This window comes from Chlorocebus sabaeus, chromosome 2 (assembly GCF_047675955.1).
Source record: "Chlorocebus sabaeus isolate Y175 chromosome 2, mChlSab1.0.hap1, whole genome shotgun sequence".
NCBI classification, from domain to species: domain Eukaryota; kingdom Metazoa; phylum Chordata; class Mammalia; order Primates; family Cercopithecidae; genus Chlorocebus; species Chlorocebus sabaeus.
In genome coordinates this window covers 31,427,920-31,435,797 of record NC_132905.1, presented here as the reverse complement: position 1 = coordinate 31,435,797, position 7,878 = coordinate 31,427,920, and positions in this window count along the sequence as shown.

The window sequence follows — 7,878 nt, the reverse complement described above, 5'->3', positions numbered from 1 at the left end:
CTGGCAGCCCAGTGTTACTGAGATAACTACACAGAATTAAGCAATAAACTCTGCCAGAGCCTAGGGATATGAGGACAAGAATACAGACGATTATCAGAGACAAGGGAAAGAAAGAGAAAGTGAGAGGTATTTGAGGATTCACTAAAGAGGCTGAGATTTAGTAGAAATAGTTGAGGAGACTCAGAAATTTCGTTGTAAGATCCAGGCAAACATGGAGAAAGGCTGCACTTAAGAGATTTGTGGGTTCCCGGGCTAATTACAGAAAAGAGGATTAGGGCAGCAAGACTGATGTTGAAACCACCAAATGGTCATATTAACATCCTAGTGTCCTTCCAAGATCAAGTTGGATCCAGTGTATAGATGAAAGGATTTAAGAACATGAGGTTGGATGTGGATTGCTGTTTTCAAAGACTTGGACAAAAGAAAAGTCACAGCCTCTTAATTTTTCTCAGTGAACTTCAGCTTAGCCCTTAAATTTCAGAGGAAGCAGATGGCACACATTCAATGTTCTGGGATATGACTGTACACAGTCAGACTAAGAAAAGGTCACAAAGAAAGAAAAAAATATAAGGAATTGCTGAGTGTTGTATATCAAGATGGTTGGTAATGAAAATAACCCTGTCCTACTCAGTTTATAGTAAATTGCTTCTATATAGAGGAATTTATTAAAATCTCAGAACATTAAGGATTGCCAAGTCTTGATTTATTGCAGAAAATTTTGCCATGGTGTTTCCATTTATAAACTTATTTCTTATCTTACACAAAGTAAAAAAAAAAAAAAAACTCTTTAGCACCTGGTATTATTAGTGAGGTATAACTGGGGTGACAATATAATTTATTGTCCAAATAGAGACACTTTTGAGAATGAATGTAATTATTTATAATTACAGCAAAACCACAGGTGTAATCCAGAACTGTCCAAGGCAAACCAGGGCAAACCAACAACCTAGGTATAGACCACAGCTGGATGCAATTGGATTCAAGCCATTTTCCCAGTCCAGCTGCCGAATATGACTCAAAGGCTACTCTGCTGTCAGCTGATTTACAAGCTGATTGAAATAATGATGCAAAGGCACAATGAGGAAGATGTCCAATGCCCATTTTAGGTAAAAATAACTAGTGTAAAGAAAAATATCGTTGGTCATTGTTGTTGAGTTTTTATTTTTAAAGAAACAGTGACTTGATAAAATACATCCAAGAAAAAAGAGTCTAATAAGCAATCTCTACTCAGCATAAGAAGGCATTTCTCTTCAATTTTTTTAAATAATAAATTAAAATAGCCTGTAATCCCAGCACTTTGGGAGGCCGAGATGGGTGGATCACGAGGTCAGGAGATCGAGACCATCCTGGCTAACACGGTGAAACCACATCTCTACTAAAAAATACAAAAAACTAGCTGGGCGAGGTGGCGGGCGCCTGTAGTCCCAGCTACTCGGGAGGCAGGAGAGTGGTGTAAACCCAGGAGGCGGAGCTTGCAGTGAGCTGAGATCTGGCCACTGCACCCCAGCCTGGGTGACAGAGCAAGACTCCGTCTCAAAAAAATATATATATATATAAAATAATAATAATAATAATAAATTAAAATAAATACTATCTTTAAGGTACTAAAGATAGTAAGCTTAAATATACTAGTTCAGCTAATCTACATTCCCACCAATAGTGTAAAAGTGTTCCTGTTTTTCCACAGCTTTACCAACATCTGTTGTTTCTTAACTTTTTAATAATTGCCATTCTTACTGGCGTGAGATGATATATCATTATGGTTTTGATTTGCATTTCTCTAATTATCAGTGATGTTGAGCTTTTTTTCATATGTTTATTGGCCACATAAATATCTTCTTTGAGAAGCGTCTGTTCATGTTTTTTGTCCACTTTTTAATGAGTTTGTTTTCTTGTAAATTTGTTTGAATTCCTTGTAGATTCTGAATTTTAGACTTTGTCAGATGAATAGATAGCAAAGTCTTTCTCCCATTTCCCATGACTGGGTATAAACCCAAAGGAATATAAATCATTCTATTATAAAGATACATCCACACGTATGTTCATTGCAGCACTATTCATGATAGCAAAGACATAAAATCAGCCCAAATGCTCATTAATGATAGACTGGATAAAGAAAATATGGTACATATACTCAATGGAATACAATGCAGCCATAAAAAGGAATGCAATCATGTCTTTTGCAAGGACGTGGACAGAGCTGGAAGCCATTATTCTCAGCAAACTAATGCAGAAACAGAAAACCAAACACAGCATGTTCTCACTTATAAGTGGGAGATGAACAACACACACTGGGGCCTTTTGGGGGTGTGGAGGGAGGGAGTGCATCAGGAGAAAAAGCTAATGAATGCTGGGCTTAATACCTAGGTGATGGGTTGATAGGTGCAGCAAATCACCATGGCACATGTTTACCTACGTAACAAACTCTCACATCCTTCACATGTACACCGGAACTTAAAAAAAAACAGAAGATATACTAGTTTAGGTGTATCCTTAGGCATTAGAAGAACTTGGAGATTGAGGTGCACCACTGGTATTTAGTGAGTAGGACCTAGAGTTGTAGATGTTCTACAATGTGCGGAATAGTCTCACACAATGAAGAATGAATCTAGTCTCATGTGACATTCACATGAGTGAAAAACATATTTATATATTAAGCCTAAAACTTAAATTCATTTTACATACAAATACAAAATATCTCTTTTACACTGTATTAATAGCAACTACCAGACACACTGAGAAAATATATTCTTTATTTTGTTTGGCAATTTCTCAAGAATTTTTTGCTATTTCAGAAAAATCACATCACAGAAGGCAACCCTAGTCATTATTGTTAGTAGCTACACAACATATCTACATCTGTAACTGACATTTAAGGTGAGTGAGTATAAGCATGACAACTTAATTATATCTTCTATATAGTTATGCCCATTTACATGTTGAAATACTTATTTTATCATAAATTATTTTCCTCTTAATTTCATTTGCAATTTATTTTTACAATATAATTAGACCATTATATTGACTTAAAGATAAGTGTGTGAGTAGTTTATATTATCTATGAATTTCATTTTAGAATAGTAAAGCCTGTGTTATAAAATATCTTATATAAATAGGGGCCTGACAGGGCTGTGGACCAGGGCTCCAAGGCAGTGCTATTTCAATGTGGTCTCCAAATTGGCAGTAGAGAGCTTGTTAAAAATGCAGATTCTTGGACTCCACCCCAGACCAACAGAATCACACTCTCTCATGCAGCATCCCAGTGATATGTGATTTATCAAGCCTTCCAGGTGATTCTTACACTGCTCTTATGCATGCAGTGATCTGAGGATTATTGCTCATGGTAAGACAAACATGAGTAATATATTGTCTTCAAAGAACCTATACTCTACCAGGAGATGTAAAGATATCTTTCTACTTGAGTTGGATGAGTAAGAAAATCATAGGGATCATGATCACCAAAAACACAATAGAAATTTGGCAATAACCTAATTCCAGAGACTATACACTAAACATGACATATTAACAGCAAAAAGCTGGATTCAGAGACAAGTTTAAACTACACAACTCTGATTAAAATGAACAGGACTCATGCTGTTAAGACTCTGTACAGTACTAAAAACATACCCAGCAGAGCACTTAAGCTGTTCCAGAACACGTCATTCTCTACTTTTTAACAGGGAGCAAACAGCTGGGATGTGTTACTAGTAAGCCATGTTTTCATAGGCTTTCTGGTTTTCTTTAGCCAAACTCTTACAACAGTCTTCAGACAAATTAGTGCCTGAAGCTATAGGAAGTCTTTAGTTGTCTTGGAGAACTGCTGAGTAAGTCAGGTCTCAAAGACAACATGCCCACAAGGACTTGCCTTGCCACCTTTGGCCTTTCCACCTTGGAAATGCCTTCGCAACCAATTACACTATTCTCAAATGTCTGTTTATTTTTAATGACTCTAGTTAAATGTTAAGAGTTATTCCGATGACCTAGTTCAAGACTCTCAGAAAAAAAGCTTAGACAAATCAATAGACTGAAGTGGGAAGCTTGCAAAGAAATGAACAAGAATCTAATCAATATCTTAACAAAAGACCAACAAATAGTTGAGTACTTATATACATGCGTGGTTCTGAGGCAGACCTCACTTTTCAAAAGACATTAAAGAGTTCAGCACAGAAGCAGTGTTGTGAGAAATGACTTTCTGTTTCTAGATACTCTCATGTCCACTTTTGCTCTGGGGAGTGTGTGTGTGTGTGTGTATGTGTGTGTGTCTTGCTTTTCTAAATTGTCTGTTTAGTGAAACAGTGAAATAGTTGTCATAGGTTCACCAGAACAACTTTCAGAGATTTCTTTCTGAATTTTATTGGGAAAAATCCTGAAACATTCCCTCTTCTTCCACACACACAGAGGCAGCCTCCCTAAGGTTCTTCCTTAGGTTTCCCCGGCACCTACACGGGTATCAGCAAACATTATTGAATCTCAACAAGCACATTTATTTCAGATTCTACAAATGAAGGATTTTCAAAATACTCTTCCATATCCATGGTACATAAGCCCATGGTCCAGAACATCTAGTGTCTTTTTATAGCCCACAGGCAATTGCTACAGCTGTATAACCCTATTGAGAATGAGAAAGGGAGAATGTCACTAATTCTTTGGATATCTTCGGATGCAAATGTCTATGTGCTAATGTCATCTGCATAAAAGTATATACTCCCCACTTCACTTTGGCTGAAGGCAACTACACATTAACGGTCACATCCCCTTTGGTACTAAGAGCCACTCAAGGAAGCATTTAGCAACAGGTGGTCCTAGTTGCACTTAAACCATTCCCCTAGGGAACAACACATGCTTATACTGTACATTCCCAGGCCAGTAAACCCATGACAAAATTATAACTCCCAGTAGTCAGCTCATTTAGCCTTAGGCAATAGAATCCATCCTCTTTTTTGGGAATGGAGAATGTATTCCTTTCTGAAAAAGAGTACAGTATAATAGAAGACATGGGAAAAAATCATTGAAAATTTACAGACTCGGAAGACAATAAAAATTCTGCCAATGATAAGCTTTGGAATTTAGAGTAATAACTTCAGATTTCTGCTCATTAACAGTGTCAGTATGTATAAAAATTAAGAGGTTTAAGATTCCTAGAAGACCTATGAAAGGAATTTAGGAAGTGCAAAGATGCATGTATTTGAATAAAAATGTGGTGCTTGTCAAACCATGCTTTCTCTTTTTTTTTTTTTTAACTGATTTTTACAAGAGTAGATATGACCAAAGTGTTAAGAGTAATGGGATAAAATTTCTCTAAGGAAACTGTATCGCCGTAATAATCACTGAAAACTTCTATAAGTCAATACACTGTGTAAACCTTTGAAATACATGAATAGATAGTACATAAACCCCAAACAACTTACTGTTTCGTGGCTTTTTTTTTTTTTTTTTTGACACAGAGTCTCAATCTGTTGCACAGACTGGAGTGTGATGGCGTGATCTCAGCTTACTGCAACCTCCGCCTCCCAGGATTAAGTGATTCTCCTGCCTCAGCCTCCTGAGTAGCTGGGATTACAGGTGCGCACCACACAAATTGGCGCCTGGCTAATTTTTGTAATTTTTAGTAGAGACGGGGTAGCACCATGTTGGTCAGGATGGTCTTGAACTCCTGAACTCAAATGATCCACCCCCTCGGCCTACCAAAGTGCTGGGACTTACAGGCATGAGCCATTGTGCCCAGCCACAGATGACTCTTATTCGCCAAATTCAGTACATCACTAAGGAGCACCTGCATCCTTTGAGAGCTTATTACAAATGCAGCATCTCAGGTCTCATCCAAGTCCTCTGGAACCAAAATTTGCATTTTGACAAGATCATAATTCATATGCGTGTTAAAGGTTGAGAAGTTCTGGTCTATAACACTCAATGGTTCCACTTCAACCTTCTCAACTAAAGAATTGTGTGACATGACCCGTCTTCTAAAGAAGCCTTCACGTTAGTGTCATTACCTTTGTCTTCAAAAAAATGTTCAGTATTTTTTAATAATCATTTAGAAAAATCCAGTAAAACAAAACTACAGTCATTTGTTGCTAAATGAGGGGGATAATACCTCCTGAGGAATGTGCAGTTGGGTAATTTTTGCCCTTGTATGAACATCATAGTGTACTTACACAAATCTAGATGGTATAGCCTACTATACTTCTAGGCTATATGGTATAGTCTGTTACTCCTAAGCCATAAACCTGTATAGTATGTTTCTGTACTGAATACTATAGGCAATTGTAACACAATGGTAAGTATTTGTGTATCTAAACATATCTAAACATAGGTAATGTCCACTACAAATACTATCTTATAATCTTATGGCACCATCATTGTATATGAAGTCCATCATTGACCTAAATGTTGTTATGAGGCACATGATTGCGAATTGCAAGCAAAAAAAAAAAAAAAAAAAAAAAGAAACCTACCTTCTTATTTCTGTATCTAAACATTTCTGTGTTTAATTTGTTCAGTTACAGGATCACATTGATATCCCTAGCCTAGCACTACCGTAGTTCACAGCAATTGCACAGTATATTTTGAATGAGTCAATATCAAGAACAATAAAACAGACCCCAGGTGTGGTGGCTCACACCTGTAACCCCAACTCTTTGGGAGGCTGGGGCAGGAGAATTGATTGAGCCCAGGAGTTCAAGACCAGCTTGAGCAACATAGTGAGACCCTGTCTCTACAAAACAAAATGAAACATTAGCCAAGCATAGTGGCATGCACCTGTACGTTCCTGCTGCTTAGGAGACTGAGGCAGGAGGATTGATTGAGCCCAGGAGTTCAAGGCCTCAATGAGCTATGATGGTGCTACTGCACTCCAGCTTGAGTGACAGAGCAAGATTGTCTCCAAAAAAAAAAAAAAAAAAAAAATCACACACACACACACCCGCCCCCCGCCAAAACAAGTTATCAGAAATCTTTGGTTAAAAAGTAAAAAGTGACTTCTACTTCTGGCTGAGGAAGAACAACTGAAAAACACAAAACTTATGAAACAAAAGTTTGCCAGACACTGGACATGAGGCAAGAAGGGCGAGTGATTGCTGAGCGATGGAAGTCAAATGAGATGAGTCTTTCAGTTACCCCAGGTGGCTGTCTGAGTACCTGGGAAAATCTCAACAAATTCCTTATTGATATTAGATCTGACAGTCTGCAGAGAACAATGTAGCTGAAGTTGGCAGAGCAGAGCACCAGAGAGGAGAGAGATGTAGAGAGAGAAGACACTGGAGGTCTGTCGAGGGTTCCCTTTTGTATTTGATTTGTTTGTGTATATGAGGAAACTACTTGAGACTGAGGAAAGAACCACCTGAAAAACTTGCCACTGTCCTGTCTAACTGGATTCGCAAGAGATTGGAAATCATGCCCACTCCCATCAGCCAGGTTAGTTACAAAACCTCAAGATTCAAGGGGCACTGTGTAGAGTGCACAGAAAGATCTTGCCTTAGTAATGGGTAACAATCAGACCAAGACTGAGTGTGCTCAAGCCACCTAACACATTTCAGAAACAAGACTCAGGGGGATTAAACTATTACTATTAAGTAAGTAATTTAACTGTATTCCTAAACAAAATTCAAGCATATTAACGTAAGTAAAAGACTATTCAGCATCCAGGAAGCAAAACTTCACAATATCTGGTATTCAACCAACAATTTACAGGCATGCAAAGAACGGAAAGATACAATTCATTATGACAAAGTCAATCAGACCTTCCCAATGAATCCTAAACTCTCTCACGTTAGAATTAGCAGACAAGGACACCATTAAATTTTGAATTAATTAATATCATTTAAAAAAAAAAAATAGGAAGTATCATTCTTTTAGGAGAAACATCACCATCTGGTGGTA